Genomic DNA, 25,961 nt, shown 5'->3' on the forward strand with positions numbered 1-25,961 from the left:
AGTGGGAGAAAATGGTAGCAAGATCACACACTAAAACTCTTGGTGTGGGGTTTTCTCTTCACACCACAGGGTGATTAAGAGAAATTGAGAAGAGACCAGAATCAAGACTGGAAACATGAAACACACAGGGTCCTAGTTTCTACTCAGGGACAAAGTTCCACATAAAACCAAGGTTTTACTTCTCAAACTTGAGGAACTCTAGCACTTGGAAACCCATGGAACAGCAAAAGAAAAACACTATGTGGAATGTGCACGCACAGCAATGAGACACAAATCCCTCCCCAGAAACTTGCACATCCTTTGAAGGGTTCCAGAACCTTTGGCTCAGAACTGGCTGTGGATAAAGGAACAGAGCAATGCCTGTAAGATTCCATTTCACACCGAGTCTAGTTCTAAGCCAAGGACAGGAAAGGCCTGTTTATATCTTTGTATTATCTTGAAGTCTTTGGAAATTTTTCTGGCAGAATGAACATGAGCATTTGCAAGTTTCCTCTCCTGATGTGGCTTCTACTCCTTTCCTGTGCCTATGCACAAGTGTCCATGCTGGATGACCTGCTGCTAAAGAGGGTCATGATGTCTTGTCCCATGAACACTGATAGCTACTGGGATAACAGTACTTGGGAGCAAAATGCCCTTTAAGATCCTCAGTTAAACAGGAATGCTACAGTTAAGGATTTTGTAAGATCATTATTTGGAAGTTTTAGTACTTGGTCTCCAACCATACTAGAGGATACCAAGAGTTTGGTTCTTTCTGGTCCTCCTCATAACCCAACTGTCCAGGAAAAATAAAATTACTGGAAATTACAGATGTCAGGTCAGGAGTGGAATTATTCTGACTAGGCTAGAAGGCCAGATCAGAAATAATGTGCTAGAGTTTATCAGCTGAAATCCCTGAAGTAAGAAAATACTCCAACAGCCTAGCTTAACTCACACTTTATTTTTAAAACACTGTATTCCCCATATTCCTTCCTGAATCATACAGAGGGCAGAATCTATCCTATAAATTACTGCAGCACCAAAGAAGCCAGTTCATATTGGCAGGACATATTATTTTTGCATATGAGCCTAGTGCTTGGTCCACTAAGTTTGAATCTTATACCTTCCAAAGACATATGGCTGCTGGAGGGCAGCCTTGGGTTTTGTTTGCTGCTATAGTCCCATTGCAAGATGGTCTACCTGAATCCAGGTGGTGGACGAGAACTTTACAGCTCTGCTTCCCCGTTCCTGTTGGTGATACTCAGGCCTCTCTGAGACGAAGCTTCCCCTTATCAGCAACAGAGATTTTGTTTGAAAAGGTGGGACAGTTTGTAGTGAGACAAAAAACAGGAATTTAGGTTTGCAGTTATATCTGAAACATTAAGTGTATTTAGTGGTACACAAGCAATCTTGATTGCAAAAAACACTGGTTGAGTGGAGAAAAATCTAGCACAGTTTTGCTGCAAACAGAGCTGTCAAAAAGAATTGGGTGTAAAGCATTTTAGGTGCCTCATGTAGCCCTTGCCCACAATGGCTCCAGAAAAAGTGAAAAATGTGTCCGTACTTGAGCGTCAGGGTTAGGGTCAGCACTGTCACATAGATGCCATTTCCTGCAGCTTCTCTTGCCTTTCTCCCTGACCTTGAGATCACTGCACAGCCACCATGTTGACATAGTTCTAATTCAAATTTTCACCCAAACTGATTACGATATTCTCAATTCACTGCCCTCGAATGCAGCTGAATTAAGACACCGGGGTAATAAATGGGCTACCATATTAACAGTGATGTATCTCCCTGTTCCACAGAGCCAACATCAGACTAATTTTCATGTGGAAGTCATACTGTCACTAGATTTCACTGCCATTAAGAACCAGTTAAACATTAATTAATAGGCATTTAAACTTACTAGGACATGTTTAGTGAAAAATTCTCCCTTGGCAGAATAGTAATTGGTTTTCTAAATTTCACATATCTCTTAAAAATTATTTTTTCTATCTGCATAGCCCATTGCTCCACCATTTTAATGTACAGTTCATTTGGTAATCATGTACAGACAGACAGACAACTAATCTACTAATCTATTTCTTCTGACACTTTGTTTTAAATTTTAATGTGATCTCTTCCTAAGAGAATGAAGAATTTAGCAGAAGGGGAAAAAAAGTAAATGAAAGCACTTATCATGCTTAAAAGAAATTGTTAATATTCAGAAGCTCACTGACATTCCAATAATAGTAGTAATTTTCAAGCCCTCTTTCCAGGAGTGAAAACATGATGGAAAATTTAAGTCTGTTGTTCCCTGCTTCATGCTAGTGTATCTCCTTAGTTTAAAAAAATCAGTGCAGGCTATTAATCATTTCACTCCATGTGCAAAGATGATGAATACCCTAAAAGATGAGCTGTAAACATCTGGGAAAAAAAAAAAAAAAAAAAACACAGAGATAGAGAGGAAGAAAAAAATAAAAAAATCAAACCCACCATAATTAGTAGACAGACATTTCAAACTGATATTTAAATTTTACACTGTCTCCCACCTTCTTTTTTTCACATCTCAGCCTCTTCACTTAGTTGAAACATGCAGCCACAAACAAGTATGATTATTTGTGTGCCATTACTGACCAGCCCAGGAGCAAAGGAAAGAAAGACAGGATTTTATTCAACAATCCAGAGCTCTTCCCTGTCTATTTTATCTTAGCTTTCTTTCCCCTTAGCTTTCATATACAAGATATAAAATTAAACAGAATCATAAAACACTGAATAAAGTCAGCTTCTTTTCGCCTTCTTGTAGACTCCTTTTTCCAGGCTCACTCACTCAACATACAAATGTGGCATGTCAGTACCTCTAGGTTTAGTGCAAAGCTGACCAGAGGTGGATGAGTGTGGCAGTAGCTCTCTGGTCACAGAGAGCTTCCCAAGCATCATTCTGGGAAAGTCTGTGAGAAGATCAGAAAAAAGAATGAGAAACAATTCTTAACTTGCTGCACCTGGTGTCGTGAACATGTGGAACATGTAAGGAGGTGTGTTACCAAAAAGGTGGTTTCTTAATTAGCCAATGGTGATAGTGTTTTAATTAAAGGACCAGTCAGGTCCACCTGTAGCAAATTAGGGTATAAAAAGCAATGGGTTTCTCAATAAAGAGACTTAGCCTTCTACGACTGTCTTGTGAGTTTATGTCACTTATTATCCAGTCCTGACCCCTTGCACTGACAGATGAGCAGTTTCAAAATCCAGGAGGAGAAATGCCATTCTGTACCATGCCAAAGTGTTAATCTCCATTACTTGTAAGCCCTGGGACACCAGGCTGATGCCCACAGCAGATCAGAGTACATCCTTAGTAAAGGCAGACTGTACCACCTCCACTGAGCACAGCTCAGTTATATAATTTTAGACCACAGTGATATTTTCATTACAAACATCACTGACTAAAGACTTTTTAAAATCCTGCTGGCCATCTGTCACTCTGTAAGTGCAGCTATAGAAACACTAACCTGAACCATGTGGGATTACATAATGTTATTTCACCTCAGAAGTTTTCACCACCAATTGAGACCAGACTCAGTGACTAATACTGCTGCTGATGGGACCATCAGAGAGCTCCCAACAATTTTTTTGCAAATGCTTTTATGAAAGAGCAATGTGTGCTTTTCAAATATTGTATTCTCTGAGACTGCACCAGGTTCAACAAGAAACCTTAAAATAACTGAATTTCTAGTACCGACCTTTACTCATTTTCAACAAAAAAACTATTTAATACCAATGGGAAGGAAAAGGCCACATCATTAAAAAGGTGACTTGCATATTCACAGAGGTCACACTGTGACTTCATCAGTGTAGCATCTTTAATGCTGCCTTTGCTTCACATATAAAACCATCAAATTGAAGCCTTCACATTTTAAACAATTACCTTCTGAGACTCAACTGTTTGGACTTTGAAACTTGAGCATTCTTTTAATTGTTGTTTGGGTTTTTGTATTGTAAGCTTTGTTTTAGAGATTTACTAGAGGTAGATATTTTGCAGGTAAAGAATCTCCTTGATCATTCCACATCAGCATCTGATTGATAACGGGCAAATTGATAAGGAAACCTCTTGAGATGTGTTTGCTCTCTCTTTTGCAAGGGCCCTGCAGAAGAATTGTAAACACAGGGTTTTAAAATTTATTTATACTAAAAGGTTGATATGTGGCAGGCACATTTTTCCCTCTCTCAGGACTTTTCATAGCGGTGCACAGAGAGAAAAAAGAGAAAACAATTTCTATTTCTGCTCCTTGTTTGTCCCATGTGGACTATGTTCGGAGAATTGTTTACCTGGGGTGATTGTTTGATTGGATTCTGGTGAGGATTGTTTGAGCCTGATGGCCAATCCAATCCAGCTGTGTCTGGACTCTCACTAAGAGTGTCATGAGTTGTGAGTTAGATTTGGTAGTTAGAAAAAGTAGATACGTAGTTTTAGTATCTCCTTTAAATAGTATATTAATGTATTATAGTTATAATAAAGAAATCATTCAGCCTTCTGAACTGAAGTCAGACATCATCATTTCTTCCCACTGGCTTCACCTGCATTTACAATACATAGTGAATGAATCTAAGATGCTGTCCCTTGAGCCAAAGAATCCAAAGTCACAGAATCATAGAATATCCTGAACTGGATGGCACCCATAAGGATCATCAAATTCCAACTCCTGGCCCAGCTTTCACAGCTGCAAGAGAGTCATGCAGGACCTAACGTGGGGACTAGCCACATGACCAGTCCCTACCCATTTAAGTGGTACTTAGCAGAGCAAGGTACCAGTAGTAGACCCTGCTTACAACAGGCCAGACAGCAAAACTGATTCACATTTTGACACTAAAATGCAGCTCATCTATTCTGTGACTGCAGTGGATAACCCAGGCATTTCACTTCCACTGCTGTAACTGTACTGCTGCACTACTGTAACAGTAACATAACAGCAATTCATTCTGAACACAGTCCTTTCCACAGGAATACAAAGATGCCTTAATTACACAGTGGTACAGCATTTGGATTCTAGTCTAATTCATGTCCTGTTCATGTAAAAGGAGAATACAGTCTTTTGAAAGCATTGTAATTATGTCTAGTAAAACTGCTACAACAAGAAAATCAAGTCATTATGAGTACAGGCTGGACTCTGGCTAGACACTCAGCAAGCACTGACCAGAACAGATTCACTGCCCTGCTGTATTTACAAAACAGCAGAGAAGATATTGTTAAATTCAAGTGAAGCTAATTCAGAATAGTTTGGAGGTTATATGCTATGCTGGTGCTATTGTCTAGGGGATAAAACTGTAATTGTAAAATTTATTTTTCTAATTTCAAATCATTAGGGTAAGATTGGAAGGATAGAATAAACATCCATGAAGCATCATCCATACCATGTATGACATTCCATAACTACTGTTAATGCTAACAAACTTACGGTATATGTATTCCAGGAAAAAAACATTACATGAATTGTATTATGGCATAATGCAAAATAAAGAGGGTCAGGGATGTTGCTGAAAAGTATTAAAGCTTCCTTGCAAGTACAAATCTATGGACCTACAGATCTTTCGTGTTTAGAATAGAGCCTAGATGTGATTCTTTTCTTCCTGAAAAGCACATGATAGGAATTAGCTAACAGTTACTCCTGAGTAAGAGAAGAGAAAGGGAGAAAGAAGGAGAAAGAAAAAGAGAAAGAGAGAGAAAGAAGTCAGAGTCTGGATACTTGAGTGAATGCTATGAGATCCTCTGATCCTCTCAAAGAGCTCACCTGATGCATTCAGAGAACAAACCACCCCCATTTCATTATATGTGTGGGTGCAAATGTTCATTCTTACTGCATGAGTCTCTGTGTATCCTGGCCCAAAAAGGACACTTCAGAGGCTTCCATCTTAGAGAACTGATTTTAAAGCACTCCCATAACAAAACCTTTACTGATTTTAGTGGTGTCCTGGCTTGTAAGATAAGCGTGTATTCTATTTGCCATCTGTTGGAGGTAGAGCTGGTATCTTCTTCTGTTAAGTTGGGCAGTGTTCTTATCTCTTCCAAGAACAATGTCTCCCTCTGGGGAGATCTCTTCTGTTAATGGACCATTGAATGTCTCACTGCATGACTGGTAAAGTTACATCATCCCATTGTGAGATGCTCCACCCAGAGGGAGGAGCCAAGCATCCTTACCTGCACAAAATCAGCATATTTTGGCACATCAGAATGGCCTCTTCACTGGATTCCCAGAGGAGCAGCTTCTTCCCCACTGGATCCTCAGAGGAAGACCAGACCCATCTACTCTATCACCAGACCTTCAGAGAAAACTACACACTTCTACAGATGACTGCTTCAGCAGCATTTCATCTTCCACTCCAGGAGGAGCAGCCATCATTTAACTGGACTATTACCAACACCCTGACTCCTCAGGGTGTCAAGTTTCTGACTTTATCAGTAGGTTTGTTTGTACTAATTACTTTTTTTTATTTTTTTTTTTTTCCTAGTAAAGAACTGTTATTCCCATTCCCATATCTTTGCCTGACAGCCTTTTAATTTTGAAATTGTCATAATTCAGAGGAAGGGGGTTTACCTTTTCCACTTCATGGGAGGCTCTTGCCTTCCTTCACAGACTCGTCTTTTCAAACTAGGACAAGTGGTTACACTTGGGTGGGTTTTTTAAACAGGAAAAAAAGGAGTGCTTTTTCTATATGTTTCCATAAACAAAGAAAATATCCTTTTGCTCTTGTTCTCTTCAGCTACTCAGAATGAGCTTGGTCAGGCCACAGGAATTAAAATAGACAGTATCTAGAGAGATGCTTTTTAGGAAAAGAAAAATAATGAACAAGCCAAAAATAAAGTGTCACATTCAAGGCTGAGGTTTATTTAAGCATGCAGACTTCTCTTTTAACATTTCAGTTCCTAAAGGCAAAAGGCACAAATTTCATTACTACAAATAGGAAAGGAGAGAGAGAAGGGGTGCTATCTGAGCCCTACAAGGATCCTGCCTGTCCAAATTCCTATTTGTTTGGGATACCACCAGTACCTCGTATGCTCCAGCAAGCCAGGGAAAGTGGCACTAGACCAGCTTCAAATAAATAGGACTCTGTAGGCCAAGCTTTCTGCATGGAAGAGAGCTCTCCATGGATATTCTGATAAAGGAAGCCTTCAGATCTAAAAATATTCATAGAAGGCAAAAACAAACTCAAATGAGAACAAAACCGATTAGCAGTTTTTGTATTCAATTTTAAACCATCCTTTAAACTGGAAGTGACATTTTGTCAGAAAGCCAGCTTTGCAATTTCTTTTATTTCATTTTTGTGACAAAACCCAGCATCATGTCTTTTACAGTTCTCCCTTATTTATTAATTCCATGAATGAAAGATTTTTCTAGTGGCTAACTTATCCTGACATTTTGGCCACCAATCCTGCCCTTTTTTATTCCTTTAGGGAATGGGTTTCCTTGCAAATTTAAATGGCAGGCCTGAAGAACACTTTAATGATGGCATTCTACATTCTTTCTTGAGGAGTTGATTTACCTGCTTTTTAAGAAAAAAACAGTGCTTCAATTAAGGAATTTAAATTATTCATAAAGAGAAAAAATTCCACGTCTTGGTCAAATGTTGTCTGCCCATTTCCTTAGATGATGCACATAAGCACAATAAAACAATACCGTTTTTTAAACCAGTTAGCATGAAGACGAGAAGATTTCCTTAGATGATGCACATAGGCACAATAAAACAGTACCATTTTTTAAACCAGTTAGCATGAAGATGAGAAGACTCACTAGTCACAGCAAATCTGGAGCAAGCACAATAAGAGTATTTACAGAACTTGGACAAAAGGTACTTGCTTAGCTTGAAACAATAGAAATCCACTTTCTATCACCCTAAGACAGAAAGAGACATCTTTCCATAGATCTCAGCAATCCAAGTTACTTTAATCACATCAAACTTTGTTTCTCATTTTAGCAATGTAAGTATGCCAAATACCTCACGGCAAAATGAAGAAATCATGTTGTCCATGAAGTCAATGACAACCCACACATTCAAGAGATCCAAGATCACCACCCTGGTTTATGATTCTAAATTGGATAATCAACTTTTCACATACTATTACTCCATAACAAGGCAGAATTTAATTCAAACACCTGCAGAGAGCAGCCAGCACTCTTCAGATCAACACACAAACCTACAACAGACAATTGTGGAACAGCCTCACCATATGCAAGTTCTTTAAAACCCAGCACTTTCATCAGCATTAAATAAGCTCTAGAATGAGTTTTTATCTATTCTCAAAAGTCACCGGAACTGATGCCAGAAAACTCAAGCATAAAACATTTTTTTGTGCAATAAAATTTATCACTTTCATTCTCAATTTAAAGTCAATGGACTGTCAGAGTCCTGTTTAAGAACACATTCCCTCCATGCTGGGCAAGAAAAAGACCACAGAGCTCCTGCCTGAGCAAATGTGGAGAACAGTCAAACTTGAATCCCAGAGCTGCAGGCACTGCCTATTGAACTCACCCTCAGAGGGGAATTCTGACAGTGCACCTGCATGCAGCTGGTTCATAATTGCTCTAAGCAGCATCTCAGCTCACCCATCTCCTACTCCCCTTTCCAAAGGGTGGGATTAGCTCTGGACCAGGTGTACATTGATGAAGTAGGGAAAGAGACCAAAGGACAAGGAGTGAGAGTTCTGGCACTAAGTTTTCATCAAAGTATTAGGCATTTTTTGTGCACTGATGCTTAAAATTTGTGCATCACGTAAAATCAAAGGATGAAAACAAAGTAAAAATGCAAAGTCCATAAGTAATCTGTGTCCTAAAGTAAATTATATGGCCACTAAAGAAAGAAGTCAAACTAAAAAGACGAAAACACACTGTAACAGTGGCCATTGGACTGAAATAGAAACATGTAACTTTTCACATCCACCCCTACAAGACATGCAAGCAAGCTCACAGCTTCCAGTTGTGTCTTTTGTACTTTATTTCTTTCATATTACCAGTTCAGAGAGAGCACTGAAGCAGTCTTAAACATGATTCTATGCAGTAACATAATTGAAGGATGCTGTATATGCATACTCCAGAAACCAAAGCCAAAAAAAGATCTTTTGGACTTCAGCCTTGACATGTTCCATTTACACTTGGCATCACAAAATAATGAATGTGTGTGTTAACAGCAATAGAAACAAGAGATGTCATTCCCTATAACCTCTGCTGGTGCGTGGTGGAAGGCTTAGGTGAGATCCTGGTGAATGCAGCACTAGTTTTAGACAAGTGACACCAGCCCAGCTTCTCTTCAAAAGTACTCAAAGATCCTCAGAATGCCACATTCCTTCAATAATAGTTCCTCCATGAATATATCTCTGTCACACTCAAAAGCCTTCCAAAACAGCACACGAGAAGAGCACAGATGACTCCAAGAACATGGGGCACCAAGAAACATGGCCAAGAAAAGACTAAGTTATACTATTTCAGACTTATTTTCATAGAATCATTTATGTTGGAAAAAAGCCTTTAGATTATTGAGTCCAACTGTAATCTACCATTAAACCACATACCTAAGCACCACATTTACATATCTTTTAAATTCCTCCAGGGATGGTGATTCCACTACTTTCCTGGGCAGCCTACTCCATTGCTTGACAATCCTTGTGGTGAAGAAATTTTTCCTAATATCCAATCTAAATCTCCACTGGTGCTGTTTTTTGTGACTTCATCTTCCTTTATATCTTAAAGCCGGAATCTCATGGTCCTATATATACAAAAAGCAGGAGCAAAACATTGATTTCACAAGTAGTGAAATTCAGAATTTGATGGTTAGCATCAATGCGAGGCTCAGCTTTCACTGATCTAGTTACATCTGTGACTCTTGACAGGAGGTTGCCACAGCCCTTTCACAGGAAGATCTGGTCACTTTTGACTTCAGGTGTACTTTTGCACTGCTACAGAATGCAGATCTAGCACCATCAGCTGTGGAGTGGGTATTTTAACTCCAGGTAGCTAAGTGAAAGATATGGTACCACATTTGTCACATCCTGGTTTTACACATACTACTACAGGAACCTTTGTACAGTAGGAAGAAGGCCAAAATCAACTGAATGTGAGATAAATATTCATTGAGAGCACAACTATGAAGTTTTCATAGGGATTAAGTCAGGAAATTAGAAAACAGCATATGAGAGAATATATTATTAAATTATGCATTTCTCCCAGTTTATGAATAATATAAATTGAAATTGATAAGCAAAGCTCTAGGTACCACCAGCATTATACAACAAAAAATAAACCAATTGTAAACTGCACAACCATTTTGTTAATGATGGTAAAGACATCTCCAACTCAATGCTTTAATTTTAATTTACCTATTGTGTAACCGGTAGGCGGAAAAAATATGATTAAATTACACCTCACATATACTCCTAGATGATGATGCATCAGCATGATTTAAATTATCAGAATCAAAAATTAACATTTAGTTTTCTATTATCAGAGCTTTGATGGCTTTAGATTAGTAAATGTCAGACATTGCAAGAGCATACACTAGTTACCATGGATATCTTTACTGGGCCCAGTCATCAAGTTGCTCCCTGTAACATGGATTGACCTCTCTTCCCATGCTTCTAAAGGTGCAGCCAGAAGTGGGTGAAAGTATGAAACTCCATATTAATCTTACATCAGGTGTCATTTTTTCTCCAGAGATTAACTGGCGCATAAGAAGATAATAAAAAATTAAGTCTTCCAATGTTATGTGAATTCAAAAAATGCTTCTAATAATCACTCTATCACCTGTAATTAAAAATTATTGAATATTTGCAGTCTTTATTCACCTGTTCTCATCCTAACCCTGTAGATATATGGTCAGATGACTTTCAATGGGCCCACAGGGCACATTTTGAACTGTAAGTGTGAAAGAAATGAGTAAGTGCTAATGGGATTTTCAAAACCATTTTCAAGTTTATTAAGTGGATAGTTATCCATTGCAGTCACAGAATAGATAAGAAGTTGTGTTGGAGTTACATCCAACTCCAAGATTCTGATAAAACTCACTTAGAAACTATCTGGAGTGTTAACTTCTTTAATTTATTAAAAGACACGCAAGAACAAATTTTATATGATACCTATGATATACTTAGCACGTGTATAAATTCCAGTGGAACCTACAAGAATCAAACTATGTATTACTGATTAATTACAAAAGCCAGTGAACTATGAGCCCAGGTCCAAGCTGGAAAGGTATCACATGAAAAACGCTTGTACATTTCTTCACTCTGCCATGGTATTTTAGGCACAACCAACAAAGGATGAGACAGCAGTGATTAAAAGACTTTCATCCTACTATGGCCAATTGATTTTAGGCGTTCCATTTTCACTTCTATGGTGTTAAAACACACTTTTTCAGATTTATCAATGATTCCATAATTGAGCTCAAAGTAGCTGTTTCATAAACACAGATTGTGACTCAAAGCAATGACAAAGACACCAGCTCCACCATTTCTGGCATTCACCACCTCCTCAGTTTGAAAGGTTTTCTGTAAGGTCCAGGCCTCTTCCTAAGCATTTATTTTGCTGCTATTGACAAAGGAAATATACAATAATGTTTTCAGAGAAGATTGTCATTTTAGAATTTAAACTGTTTGTCTTTAAAACACTTAAGACCAAAAACTCTATTGAATTATTAGCAAACTTCTGACTAACAAAAAACGTAGCCCCTAACTTAAGCCAAAGAGAGCATCAGCTTCAGATTAGAGCTCAGACTGCAAAAGGAACTATTCCTGCCTCTCAGTCCCTCTCTCTTGTTTTTTATTAGCAACATCATAAAGCTTTGCCTTCAGCCTGGATGCCTATGGTCTCTATTATTCTTAATTTCTTTAGTCACTGGAGCCACTTCAGAAACACTGCACTTGTCTGGATAGGGACTGAAGTGATGTAAGGAAAAAGGGGCCAATATGGGATTATATTAGAAAAGTACATAGTAAAGTAATTCTTCAATCTTTTCACATATCTTTTATGCTAGTCTGGCAGCCTCAAGCAGCTCCTGACCTCTTTAAAGTGACTCTGTGCTATTAGTCCATTGAAAATGAATCTCTACCAGACATCATTGATTGGGATCGATCATTTTCCTAGTTCCTCAGAATAAGCATGATGATGTTATGTGTAGTAGATATAATTCGTGCTGTTTCTAGTTTGATATATGTGATAATGAATATTTGTTGGAGTATACACATTTGTATTACGAGTCTCCCACACCCTCACAGGTGAAACCTGGTGTATATTAGAACCCGACTTACACGTAAAAGGATGTGGCTCGGCCAGGAGATGGGCCATGGCTGGAGAGATACAGGGACCCCAGGCGCTGATCATAGCGTGAAGGACCCGGGATGGATATCATGGATATCCTCGGGCAGATCCATGTGAATGCAGCTTTCCTGTAAACTTCATCAAGGGATTCAACAATTCTGGACACTGAATTGTTCTTCTTCATCACCAAAAAAAGAAAATATCATTAACCTATGGACTCTGAATGGAAGAAAAGACTGACTGCTGAAATCTTGGCCTCAGGCAGAATTTTCCCTATAAAAACCGCCTGTGCCAGGATGGAGGTGTGTGGGCATAGAGGAAAACCTCTGCTGAGGCTGACCTCTTTGTTGCACACCCAGGGCTGACCCTGGGCTCGGCTCTGTTCTTTCCTTGTGGCTGGCTGGATAGAATTTGATTGCAAAATAAGTATTTTATTTTTTCATTTTAATTTAGCTGGACAAATTTTCATTTATAACAATGATAACTGTATTCTTCATTACAGCACTTCAGCAGGAAATTTAAGTAATAACTGCAGCACACTTAAGGGTAAAACACTTGTAACTCCCACTTCCAAAAAAAGGGCAAACATATTGATCTATCTACAAAGGAAAAGGAGCTTCAGTTACGCAAACATTTTCAAAGATCACCTACCTGCCTTGTGACACAGTGACCAGTGGCAGCACAAGCCAGCCACAAGAGCTGAGCAATAGCAGAAAGTCAAAGCACTCAGAAAGCACAAGTGGCTTTGTAGATTTTTGTGATGGAAATATTTCCAATATCCACACAGGGAAGGAAAGAAAATTAAAACGCTAAAAATAGCAAAGAGAGAATTACTAGGGCCAAGACAACACCAGAAGGCTCAGGGAAGCTCTAAAATGCATCATAGAGGCAGCAAGAGTTTTCTTTGCAGCACTTGGTCTGTATGTTATGAACAAAACAGCCCGGCTGGGACACTTGGCTCTAACTAGGTGCTGACACTGAAATGTTAATTAGCTAATTGCTCCTGGGAATCACCTACCGCCCCACCCTCACTACCATTCGAGGACTGGGATGCAAAATAGTGAGACCAGTAGAATCATGGGAGAGGGTTTGGGGGATGAAAACACCCCTAAATGGAAGGCTGGGCACAGTGGAGGGGGCTGGATGGGTGAGCTGGTTGGGGAAAAGGGAACCACATCCCTGGTCTGTGTCTGACCTGTCACCAGAGCCTCCATAGGACTGGACTGGACTGGGCTATGGGAAGCAGGAACAAATAAGCAACTCTTCCTGGTGTTACCAGGAGGAAAGGAGAGGGATAGCTGCTGCTGGATCTCGGCAGCAGGCTCTGCACATCCCCCCAGCCTTCAGCTACCAGTGTGCCAGGAGGAAAGGAGAGAGGACAGTCTGCTGATCGTGACTGCAGATACAGACTGGACACCTCTTCACCTCTGGCTACCAGTGTGCCACAGAGACTCCAGGGACAGACTCTGCAGCCTTCTCACCCTTCAGCTACCAGGAAAGCCACAACAATGGGGGCAAGCTCCATGTTGAGCCCCCTGACAAGCTGACTTTTTAATAAAGAGCTGAATATTAATAAAGGCATAGACCCTGCTCATTTCACATGCACTACAGGGTTTAAGCAGTACAAGTCTCTTTATGGGATCTCTGCACTCATCTCCTCTGTGACATGGGTTAACAGTGTTCTGAAAACCAAACTGTACCACCATGGTAGCAGGGCCAGGGTGACCTCTGCAACACTTTTTCAGAGGCAGCAGTAAGACACTTATATACATGTTTTGTTCAGAAGAGCACCTGCAATATGCTTTGGCAGTATTCCAGAGCAACCACAACTACAAAGCTCTCCTTTTTCACTCCTAATAAACCAGAGGTAAGCACCACATAAGGGTCTTGCCAGTTTTCTTGGGCACTTGCAAATAAAGAAATTGTACACGTCTTCTTGTTGCACAAACACTAGTAAGTTTTTGACAGAGCTTCTAGCTCTCTAAGCAAGAAGAGCTCTTATCATCTGAAGCATGAGAAGGATGTCAGGATTCTGCTCATGACTAATGATTTCATGCTGTAGTGCTTCAGTGCTATACCTTGAGTTAAATAACTCCAGAAAATTAACTGAAGGATTACCTAAGCGAGAAGAGAGTGAAAATCTTCAGGACTGCATCCTGCACTTCTAGATGGATATCAATATCTGCCTCAGTATCTCCCTTCAGATTGTAACCTCCGGTAATATGAGGTGTGGACATGGGGGAGGGAGGGAGGGAGGGAGGGAAAGAAAAAAAATTAAGAGAAAAAAAGGAAGGAGAACCACCTGAAAAGTAACTGGGGAAATTACAAATCTGTCTTGTGCAGTAAAAAGCTCAGTATATAGAACTGATTGAAGATTTCAATACGAGGGAACAAGGGTCTCATTTCAGCTGCTGATCAGTTTAGATTCATAGCCACAATAGAAAAGACTATGTTCCATGGCTTCACCTTCTGCTTATTAAGAACAGTTCCTACTTATGAGACTTTTTTCCTTAAGATAGATTTATACTTAGTGATTTCTCACCTGATGAGCACTATTCAGATAAAATTCACAATCAGCCCTCATAATAGCTTTTACATATTAGTAGACTTTTATGTCAACAATCCCCACAGCTCACAAAACCTAATCTATCCAGGAAAACTTTTCAAAAGCATATGTCCTCAAAAACAAATCAAACAGAATAAAACTCCTAATGAAAAAAAATAGGAACAGGAAACTTTAAGGAAAGTTCAATAGTTCAGGCACACATAGTTTACAAGACTAGAAAGAAAGAACAGCAAGTGCTGGTATTGCCAGAATTCCAGCTTATCTGTAACTGTCCTAACTCACTGAAAAGCTAAGAGTTGCCTGTTTCTGATCCCGGAATGCCATCAAGATCTTACACTGAAGCATAGCATTACCAAAGACTGCCTGTGTCAGGATAGCTATATCCCATTTATCTTCTCTGCCATCATGAACTTGTTTGTGCAGATCCCAAAAGAAAATCTGGCAGAGAAACAGAAGCAGAATTAAAACAGCCAGAGGAATAAAATATCCACTTTCTTTTGGACAAAAGCAGGCAGTGAATAACTGCTGAATTTATAGGTAATAAAAGGATGTTTTGTGTGCATCCTCCTCCTTCATTCAAAAAACAAAGGATTAATTTCAGTTGCTCTTAAGCAAGAACACAAAATGTGCAAATGCAAAATCTGTGTAGTAAGAATCTATGCTGAAAAGTGTCAAAATGGACAGTATAGTATTTTCTTCAAACTCCATATGGTCAGCCTTTTGTATCAGACCCTCATCTGATTTAAATTGAAGCATTGGTGACACAGACATTAGGAGCATGGCAATACATATCTTCCCACATGCTCCTTTCCCAACACATATGGCTTGCTCACTTATATGGAGGAAGCAGGAGAAGGCAGAAGGCATGTGGTTTTGCCAACAGTTAATTATTGCAAAGAGAATTTTACGTTAATCTGTCATGTAGATGCCCATGTCCCCAAGAGTCGGGCTAATGAGGAGCATTGAAACAATGAGCAGGTAGACCAGGCTGCAAAGATAAAGGTGTCCAAGATAGACTTAAATCAGCAACACAAGGGAGAGTTGTTCCTAGCTTGATGAGGTCATGATGCCTGAAGTCCTCAGGACAGAGATGCCACCTATAGGTGGGCATGAGATCGAGGGGTGGATTTAACCATGGACAGTATTTCTCAGGTTATCTATGACTGTGAGACATGTGCTGAGATCAAGCAGGCCAGGTGGGTGAAGTCCCTAAGGTATGGTGGGCAGTGATCCAAATATAAGCTTGGGGAGGCCTGGAAGACTGACTACATCACACTGCCCCAGACATGCCAAGGCAAGCACTATGTGCTGACCATGGTGGAAGCCACCACTGGATGGCTGGAGACCTACCCCGTGCCTCACAGTACTGCTGGAACATCATCCTGGGTCTTGAAAATAGCAGCATCTGATCTTCATCATTCTTTTCTCTTTCTCTATTCAAATTTCTCATGGAACACCTACTTCAACATCTGCCTACGTTAACATGGACAACTTTGCTCCATATCTACAGTTTTGAACATTTTCATCTCCCCGTGCCTGCATGTGTTATAGGGAAAAAACACGTCTGATGTATCAATTACAGCTTTACAAGAGGATTTTAGCCTAAAATTAAAGACGTCTCCTCATCCCTCCCATCTGGGACTTGACTTCTTCACTGACTTTGGTGTTTTCATGTTGTTTCTTTATGTGTCTGCACTTTTGTCCTGTTCTCTCATTAGAGGGAGGATTGAAGCACTGAAAGAGTTAATATCTCACCCGGGGCCTGGTAGCAGGGGCAGGGTTTAATAGCAGCAAGGTGTTGCAATACCTGCCACAGCCCAGCCCAGTCCCAGCCCCACAGTGTCCCCTCCTCCCTGCCTGGCAGCCTAGGGGACACACCTCCTCTGGCCCTGTGACATGGGCCACCCCACCCAGCCCGTTACCTGTTTGCTGACCAGAAAAGAAAGAGAAAATTTGCAGGGTTGTTTTTTTTTTTTTCATTTTTTACATGAGTGTTCACAGAGGTGTATCAGATTTCTCAGTGGTTTAACAGATTGTCGTTTCTCAAAACTAATTACTGATTGGGAGGTTTTTTTGTCCAACATGGTGGAAACTGCTAGCAACTTCCCTTTGCATCACTTCCATGAGTGCCTCCCATGCAAAACCACCACACCTTGTTATACATATTAGTAAAGAACTGTTATTCCAATTCCCACATCTTTGCCTGAAAGGACCTTATTTCGAATTTACAATAATTTGGAGGGAGGGATGGGGTTTATATTCTCCATTCCAAGGGAGGCTTCTGCCTTCCTTAGCACAAAACTGTCTTTGAAACCAAGACACTCATTCAAAAAAGTAATACAATTTCAATTCTATTCTTCCCTTAATCTTGAGGAGAACATTTGAAAGGCATCCCATAAATAAAAAATAAATGCCATGCATAGTGGTTTTGGTTTGCTAATCTGAGATTTTTTGGCTAACACACTAATTTAATGCAGTGGTTTTGATGCTTTATAAAAGTTAATGTACTTACTAGAATTATTATTTTTTGTTGTGAGATAGGATTAGGAGAAGAGCAAAGCAGGCTTTTGACCAATCACAAAAAGCAAAAGCATATTGACAGTAGCTCTATCCAACCACTATAAGCACACTAACCTTTGGTTAAAACAATGCTTGCTAATTTCAAATACAATACCTGCTTGTAAGCCTTAAGATACAATGCACAGACCTCCATTATTAAGCTTAAAACTTCCTAATATCTCGCTAGATATACTTTTCTGTAGCTTAGGGAGTTATTCTAGCCAAGTGTTAATACACAGACCATTGTCCTATTTGTCCTTACTTTTCTACTTCTTATATAATTTTTCTGCTGACAAATCTTATAGCTACTGCTTAGCTCAAATCACAATTCTGCTGTCTTTGTCTTTTTCAGCTTTCCCAAAACCCTCTGATTTTAAAGATTCCCACACAGCAGTAAAACTTAACAGTGGGAAAAGAATTCTATGAGACTCAACAAGAGAGAACGATTTTGTATGAAGTAGCTGGATAAATCCATCTTTACATTTCATAGCAAGATAATGAATGAGGAACAAAGCACATTTGTCTGGGTTTCCCAGCATGGCAAACGTAGTTGTATTCCTGACAGCACTAAAAAATTATGAATTTCAAAATGAAATGCGTATTACTATCACATAACAGAGTGGATACCACAGCAGTGAAGACATTATCTCAATTACATTGAAATCACAGATTTTACTGATATCCTATTCAGTCTCATCCATAAGCTGAACACACAACAAAGTTTCTGAAAACCAAACAGCAATTCCACCTTGTCTCACTGTTCAGTAGTCGCGAACTAGGAGTTATGGGGCACTTTTGTTGCTTTTCCAATGAGCTGAGAAATGTCTAAAAAGGAACATGTCATGGTGCTTCACAAGAAGAGCAGGAAATTCTGATCTGAATCCCAGAAGAGAGCTGTCAGCTGTGGTGAAGGGCAATGAACATAAGCATTTCTGTGGCATAAAGTTCTTGGACCTGTTAGTGTAGAATGCTCCAGTGACAGAAAAATGCAAAGTTGCTTTGGACCTAGCAGTTATGCCCAAGAGTGGTACAACAATCCAATTAACTGTATTTAAAATATAACCAGACTAGACATTTGAAAAGTGAAGTCAAGTCTCATAGGACCCAGAAGGAAGGACTGTGCCAGCATTCATTAAATAACCTTTATATCTTTCAGCAGGTTAACAGCTACACCAGTACTGCTCACACCTCTTCCACCATTTGTGTTTCGAGGGCAAGAGCAGATTTTATTCCCCTTTACAAGGCAGTCACTTGCAGTCTCTGCAGTATTCCCTGTGAATATGTTTCTCCACTATCCCAACAGCAGAAAGGGCACTCAAATTTGGCTGGGGACAGATGCAAAAGCAGTTGCATTAACCTTCTCTTTTTATTATTTGATTGAATTCAGTGGCTCACAGAAAAACAGAGGAATTTATACGTTCCCTTTTGTTCAGAGGCTGTCTTTTCTGAGCCACAACACACATAGGGTAAGGTCAGTGGGGTAACCCAAAGCGAAAGTGAATGTAAAACAGGTTTTTTGTGAAGCTGTGTAACAACTTTGCATCCTCACCACAGCCAACACACCTGGCTAAAAAGTAGTTAAAGTAGTACAGTGATTCAGATGAGGGAAAATATATAAGTAGAGGGGTGGCAGATTCTTTTGTTCGATTACTCCAAATTTAGCTCTATCCAGACTTCCCCAGTGTTCTTTTGGGTTAAAGAAAAGGAAGCTTCACATCCTCAAACCTTTCTGTTTGGTAGCACTATGCTCTGGCTGGTGCTTCCACATTTCTTAGTTACTCTCAAGCCCCACAACAGTGCAGCAAAATACAGGACACTTGCAATGCAGATGTACCTACACGTCACACAGTCCCATTTGTTCTCGACACTGCAAGAAGACTTTTGCCACACTGGAGTTCCACATCAATATTAGACTGAGATTTGCTTTTCTACAGACAATTTATTTCACCAGATGTTGCTTCTGTGGCCTTGTACAATATGAGCAATGTCTACAGCAAATAAACCAGCAAGACTATGCATCACTGCACTGGGAGACAGACTCAGGACCCATGCAGTTATCCCTTAACTTTTCCCTACTGCCTTACCAGCACTAGAAAGCAGGTCTGGGTCAGTCTTTCCTTCCTGTTAAAAAGCACAGGATGACAATGTTTCTGCATTTACAAATGGATTGCAAACTTAAAGTAAAATGATGCTGTTTACTTCTGTGGCTCCAGACAGTTCCAGCAGACATGTGTTAAAGCTCTCAGCAATTGCTCTATGCTGCAATAAATAGCCATGAGAAACAAAAATTAAATTGTACAGGGATATCATCACGATGGACTGCCACAAAAGAGTATGTGCAAAAATCAAAATATTAGGAAGTTGTTCAACAAACCAAAACCAGACAGCACATCATTTTACATGATTAATAATGAGACTTGATATCAACACTATGATTGAAGAGAAGACTTTTTCCAAGACTTCTAATATTTTCACATACAACTATCCATAAATCTCTGTAGGATTCCACTCTATACTATGCAATCTGCTGCAGAAAACATGATTTTTGTAGTGTCTTGCTTTTAGTATTGCTGAAACCTGTGTTCTGTTCCACTGCTACATGTGAAGATCAAAACAAAGGTAACATTTACAGAAATAATAGAAGCATTGGTTTGTTGGCTGGTTTTCAGTAAGTTACAGATAATTTCTGTTGTCTCAATCTTATACCAAAAGATAAAGAAACTAATTAATAATTAATGTAATGAAGAATTAATTGACAAAAAGTAAAACAACAAACCAACCCCCACACCCTCTAATCCACCTGTCTGGCTTTGCAACATGATTGGGTGAGTTATGCAGGAAACAGTTCTGAATGAGTTCACTGATTTATTCTGGTCTTCAAAGAGAATTATAGTTCTAAAGAAATATGTGTATAAACAGGCTTCTTTCTAATTTCTAAAATACAAACCAGTCTGCCCAAGCACAAGAGCAATATGCAGGACACAGAAGAGTTCAACATTTTTAGGTGAAAATCAGACCTTTTTAATATTATAGATACTTGGTGTCTTTCACACTCCAGCAGTCCACAGACATTGCTCTTTTCTGGATATTCCATTAAGTTATTAAAGCTGCAACTTGCAGTCAGTGCAAAGGAAGTTCTAAAAAAGGAGGTTAGTGCAAGTACTGTGAAATATTGGTGTCCAGTTACTATTACCTGTGGCAGGTTCGGTGCTGGCCAATTGCCACTTCCTGCTGTGAGACAGGATTAGGAGAAAGGCAAAGCAGGCCCGAAACTTAAAAAGGATATAAAGAAAAATTTATTAACAGTAACTAAAAGAAAGAGTAATAAGAATCAGAACCAAACCTTCAGAACATTTATCCTCCCCCACAATCTTTTCTTTCCCATTGTCAATGTAAAATAGACAAAACCTAAAATTGCAATCAGTTTACCACCTCTAGAATAGTCTTTTTTCAGTTCACTTAGGGAGAGAAGTCCCTCTGCTAATGTTATGGAGACTTTTCCAGAAGAAAAAAAACAGTTATCATGTAGCTCTCTTATGAATAGCAGCCACCTGGGGAAATGAGCAATCATGAAGTCTCTCCCATTTTCTACAAACTTTTCCCACAGCTGTGTTTATGGACCATGTCAACTTAAGGGGTACTGTTTTAAAGATGAGCTGTTCAAAGGCAAAAGTTCTCATTATCCATCTTTAAAATCATCTTCATTTCTGGGAACAGAGATCTTCTTCTCTTCCTGGGGGCGCAGGACCATTCTTCTCTCCTTCACTGTTCAAACTTCTCATAGAACCACAGCTACTTTAACATCCTCTTACTTTGGCATGGAGGCCTTTGCTTGGAATCAAATTGAACCTGAAATAGAGATTTTTGGGATTCACTTAAGTTAACAAAATTAATTAAGCATTTATAGTCTAGCTTGTAGAGTTATGTGTTGAATTTTAACCTTTTACTTAAGAAACTTCTGCCATGGTACAAAAGGGCATAGGAAAATGCAAATTTCTGAAGCTTATTGCACAAAGAAAATTGCCTAGGGATGCAAAGAACCCAGATAAAGAAGCTTCCCTGTCTCCAAGCCTATCAAGACTGACAGATGTACTCAGATAAGCACTGAAAGGCCAAAAGCACGGGCAGAGAGAAAAAGTTCAAAAGTTCAATCATGAGGAAGACCAAAATCTTCAGCCTCAGAAGACCCCAAGAGACCCCTGTACAACCACCACAGCAAACCATGCGTGCCTAGAAGGTCATAGACCTATTTAGCATCAGAGGTGAGGACAAGCAGGGCCAAGGGTTGAATATGCACAGAAAAGTTGTGCAATGCACTGCATATAGAACACCTTTCAGAATAAAAGTGTGGGTCAGACTGAAGCTCGGGGCACAAGTTTTTGGAGAGATATCTCACTTGTGCCGGGCGCTGAAAATACATACCCACTTCATAACTACCCCAGCTTGTGGAGTTTATTTATTTATTCCACCTGTCACTTCAAACTTTTCATCGCCCCATGGCTTTCAGGTGTTACAGGGAAAAACAGACTCTCTCCATAGCTATTACAAGAGGATTTCAGCCCCAAGATTAAGGCATCTCTTCAGCACTCCCATCTGGGACCTGACTTCTTTTTCACTGACCTTGATGTCTTCATGTTGCTCCTTTATATGCTTGCAACTTGTTCCTCTCTCTCACTCAAGGGATGTTTGAAGTACTGAAAGAGTTAACATCTCATTACATTGATTTCAACTGAATTACATTGATTTGTGATATTATAAGAAAGAACAAAAGAGAAAAAGGAAGAGTATTGGTATTGAGATCCCTGACTTGGGAAGAATGAGCTCTGACTCCAATGATTTCAGAAAGTTAGTTACTTTATTAAACTATATTATACTATATTACACTAATAAGAATTATTACTAACTACTAACTAGAAAACTTGTGACTCTCTCTTTGAGTCATGATACATACATGGATTTAATTCATTAATGAATCTAAAATATTATTATTAGAATTTAATTAAGTAATTACATTGGGTAAACAATCTCTATACCACATTCCACATGGGTACAAACAGAGAGCAGTGAATGAGATAAGAATTGTTTTGATTCTCTTTTCTCTGCTTCTCTCACAGCTTCTCTCAGGAGAAATCCTGAGAAAGTTAAGTCTCTCTCTGTTCAGAGGATATGTGAATACCATAGAAGAGTTTTCATCTTGATTTTGCACCAAAGAACTCAATAGTATTTATGCCACTGACTGCAGTGAGTGCCAGATTCAACTCAGTACCCAAAGAACATAATTTTTAGAAGGTGAAGTAAATTCTATTGCAGCTCCCTGGGAGTAATGATGCAGATGGCCTGTTTCTGCTACATTTTTTTGCTGTCCTCTACTTGGTCTGAAAACATTAATAATGAAGGGTGAGTTTTAAAAAAGAAAAAAGTTATTTTGGAAATGTGTCTCCCATTGAGCACACGTAGAGTGGAAGTGCTGATGTGGTTCCTTTACCAGGCACTAAGGACTGTGTAGGACTTGATCCTGAAAAAACCACATGGTAGTTTTGCTTTTATTGCCTACTAGGATAGTAATTACATAAGTGAGAGTGTCTTGGCTAAGTGCCAGTGATGAACCCTAAAATCCATGTGGTGAAAAGTAGAAACTTTAGGTAATAGTGCCAGAAACAGTTACAAGGCTTGTTCTCAGATGTGACTGTGGCTGAAACAAGAGCCTACTCTTCATTTGGCTGCTTAGAATTAAACGGTTAAATCTTGAGCTATTTAGCATGTAGGAATATCAATTTTCCCCCAGTAAATAGAGGAAAAATGAGCATTTAAACATTTATTTTAAAAAATTAATTACTTGAATTCTTAACAATTTCCTGTGGTTAATGGTTCTTGCTTTTACCTCACACTGTTAATTTTGGAAGTCATCATTAATCCAAGAAAAGCATTGAGCTTTCATTATTACTGCTTAATTACATGTAAAAATAGACTGTCAATATTAATTTGCTTTACAACAGCCCAACTAAGTTACCTTAAATTCTCAGTACATTCTACAGCTGTCATTTTATGCCAGGTAATGATAAATAAATGTATTAATTTAAACAAACCTTTTTACTAGGGAGATAGGGAATCTGTATTTGAGCTCATGAACACTTGTATCTTACTACCTAACTCCTATTGTATTTTGTTTACCATATGTGAGGCCCCAAGGTAAAGCCATTGCAAGCTTTACCTTGACATTTCTATGTAAATTGCTTGAACTTACTTGTGGAAATCTTGTAAGACAGGTTCTGTCTTACAAAATTTAAAAATCAAGGTCATGAGAGTAAAGGTAGTCTTAAATATTTAAATTAGAGAAGTCTAATTTCTCAGACAAACAGGGAACTCTTTACATCTTTATACACTTGTTTGAAGTCTCCATTACCTCCTTAGACCTATTGCTTTCTACAAGCCTTCAGGGTAAACTCAGTGAAAGTGTCCTGGTTTTTTTAATCAGGAAAAAACATCTTTTCATTACTTTCCACAGCTAGTCACTGAACTACTAAGGGAAAAGATTTTCTAAATTATGAGAATAAAAGGCAGGTTTTGCATGTACTTGTCAGCTAAAGCATAGTAAATTTTGTTTGCATGTCATACCTGCAATAAGGTCTTCTTTTGCTCCTTCATCACTTTGAATAGGCAAGATGTGAAGCTTGAAATACTGAAATTCTCTATATTTAAAGAATTGTCCTGTCTAAATACATGAAGTGGAAACAGAAGGGGGAAACGGAACATACTCAACTGCATTGAGCTGGATTTCTTGTACAGTATCTGTAGCAAGGCTCCCATTAATGTTAAGCATGGGCACTCATGCCATGAAGGGAGAGCAGGAAGGCAATAAATCAAAGTCCTCACAACAGTCAGAACTGGCTTTTTTGCCATTTATATTTTTACACCATCTATGTTTTATATAATCTGAATCATAGAAAAATGTACTGAAAAAGACTTCTGGAGACTCCGTCACTGATTCAGTATCAAATAAGTTGACATCACCAGTTACTCATCTGCCATGCTCCTCAAACCCCTAACTCACACAACTTCCCCAGATAACCTTACACCCTTTTAAATCTACCACTGAAAAGAAGGCATTTTGGTATTTCCTAACTGAAACAAACTGAGCAGCACCACAAGTCCAATGGCTTTCCCCTCAGCCTAGCAGTAAGACAGCAAATTCTGTCTCCAACAACCACTTAAGTATTGATAAGCTGCCCCTCAGTCCCCTCCATCCCCTTCTCTTTAGCAGAAACCAACCCCATTTGTTTAATCTTCACAGGTCATGTTCTCAAAGATTCTTAGTATTTCCCAGCTGTCATTGCATTTGAACTATCTCTCAATATGTCAAGATTGATTTGTCACCCTTAGTGAAGGCTGTGAGACTGTCCTAGTGAGACATCATGAACATGCTCTCCAACAGATTGCTGCTTTGGGCATCAATCTTCCAAGAGAAGCAACTCAACTACATTCTCCTCAAAGCCAGGCAGTGTTTATACCCAAGTGACTGACACAACAACTCACTTTAACATACAATAATGTTATTAATTCATTATATGTTAATTCTTGCTTAGAGAATAATATAAGGTGAGGAATGCTACTGATGAAAGCCCTGCAGTGGAAGATGACAGATGCTCTGCAGATTACAGATTACTTGCTTTTTAATGAAAACATTCCACTTACTTCTTTGAGGTTACTTTCTTCAAATGGGGAGAAATTGCTTTTTCCTGCTATTGCTTTTTGTTCTCATATGAAGTACACTTTCCTCCCTCTCATTACTGAAAAGCACATTTAGTTGTATTTCCCCTTTAACTTCCTTCAGAGGATGAAAGACAACAACAGCAACCAGAAAGCAAATACTACATCAAACCAGAAACCAGCCAATTTAATTCAGTTGAAGAACACAGGAGATTTGAAGTGAACAATTTTTGTGACACGGGGAATAATGAAAAGTTGACAACATGAAATGGAATTCTTTTACCATTACAAGCAAATGACAAGTTTTTGGGTCACATCCTATGATTTAGATTGACATTTAGAGCCAGAACCCCAAATCTTTGTCACTGAGGAAGGGTATACTTCACCTTCAACTAAGTTTGCTAGCAGAAAAAAACAACATGATAATAAAGCATTATTTGGCAAGATCTCTAAACCAAATCCCACCAACTCTTTTTCACTGTATAACTTCTAAATTGTTGATGTATTACAGTAAAATTCAAGATCTAAGTGTTTTCACAAGATCAAATTTTAATAAAAATAACACATGACAAGTGAGTAATTTCTTAAGTTACAGTATATAAAGCAAAGAGCCCCAAGGGAAAGCCAAAAGCATTCTAAAATCATACTGATGTATTAGTATTTTATGAGGAAAAGTGAGAGAGAGATTTCCCTCTCTTCTTTAAGCTTACTTATTTATCATAACAAAATAACAAGCACCAAATTGACTTTTATTGTAAAGACAAAAAATTAGGTTACATTCACACATCAGAGTGTCAGTGGACTAGTTTTTTGTATTTCTCTCCTGCATCTACAAGCTGGATGCTCCTTTCTTTTCTTTCTCTATCCCTATCCTGCAC

At 38.9% G+C, this 25,961-nt stretch overlaps 1 long non-coding RNA gene across 5 annotated transcripts in view; it reads right to left on the reverse strand.

Moving 5' to 3' along the window:
* Positions 1–635: 635 nt before the first annotated feature.
* Positions 636–25,961, reverse strand: part of LOC146766999 (uncharacterized) — a 68,877-nt gene continuing 43,551 nt past the window's right edge. For all 5 annotated transcript variants that reach the window (XR_014956395.1, XR_014956396.1, XR_014956394.1 and 2 more), the window contains 2 exons: positions 21,997–22,070; positions 636–21,225 (listed from right to left, as the gene is read on the reverse strand). This is a non-coding gene — a long non-coding RNA (uncharacterized LOC146766999). The remainder of the gene's footprint in view (positions 21,226–21,996; positions 22,071–25,961) is intronic.

This window comes from Lonchura striata, chromosome 6 (genome assembly GCF_050655825.1).
Source record: "Lonchura striata isolate lonStrDom1 chromosome 6, ASM5065582v1, whole genome shotgun sequence".
In the NCBI taxonomy this organism is placed as follows: Eukaryota; Metazoa; Chordata; class Aves; order Passeriformes; family Estrildidae; genus Lonchura; species Lonchura striata.